The sequence below is a fragment of the Ranitomeya imitator genome, chromosome 1 (assembly GCF_032444005.1).
Source record: "Ranitomeya imitator isolate aRanImi1 chromosome 1, aRanImi1.pri, whole genome shotgun sequence".
NCBI classification, from domain to species: Eukaryota; Metazoa; Chordata; class Amphibia; order Anura; family Dendrobatidae; genus Ranitomeya; species Ranitomeya imitator.
Genome location: NC_091282.1, coordinates 75,843,220 through 75,843,989, shown reverse-complemented (window position 1 = coordinate 75,843,989; position 770 = coordinate 75,843,220). Strand labels below are relative to the sequence as shown.

Below are 770 nucleotides of genomic sequence, written 5' to 3'. Positions count from 1 at the left end.
ATAAGGAAGTTTTGTGGGATTCACGGAACTTGGTTATTTTTAAAAAGGTGTGTCTCTCTCCAATGGACTGTAAGAACATTTTTCTTGCCAGGTTGTTTTATGTTTATCTATTAGATAAGAAAAGACTCGGTGAAACAACAGCAGAAACACTTTGGAAGTACTCACAGTGGAATGATTACTGTAGGTAGGATTGTGATTATTTTTTGGTGATCGGGATTGTTTTTTTGTTTATGGGAGATTTTTCCATATGATGATCAGGAAACTTGTTAATTGAACGAGCAGATGATGCATGCGTTAATGAGAGTTCCAATCTGAGGAAAAAGGTTCTCCCAGGGTGAGGCTCATCCATTGCACTCCGGGTGTGCTGACCCCTGCGATTTCCCCAAATGCGGGAAACTCGACTGCATAATTTGTGGTAGTGGGGGACTGCGTTCGCGCTTTCCCCTGATTTCCTATGGTCAAAGACAGAACACAAAAGATGCTCTGCTGAGCCGAAGCGATGCTTTGGAGAAAAGCTCCAAGCAGCGGGCAGACGTGGCCTTTGGCTCCCCCTTGTGGGGGAAGGATGCCACCTTCCCTGTGTCGCTGCTGTGCTTTGTTTATTGTTTCTTGGTTGGTTTGAGGTTGTTGCCTTTGCTCGACACTTTGGCCCTTTTTGACCCCCCCACCCCCGGCTGGTGGGGATTGAGCAAGTCGCTTGCATCTCGTTGACTTGGTGACGACATGGCTTGCTCTGCTTGTCTGCAGGTGCAGGCGGGCATGCTCGCGGG

General features: G+C 47.7%; 1 pseudogene; it reads left to right on the top strand.

The window, feature by feature from the left end:
• The first annotated feature begins 267 nt into the window (after positions 1-267).
• Positions 268-447, top strand: LOC138660407 (U1 spliceosomal RNA; annotated as a pseudogene).
• The last annotated feature ends 323 nt before the right edge of the window (positions 448-770 follow it).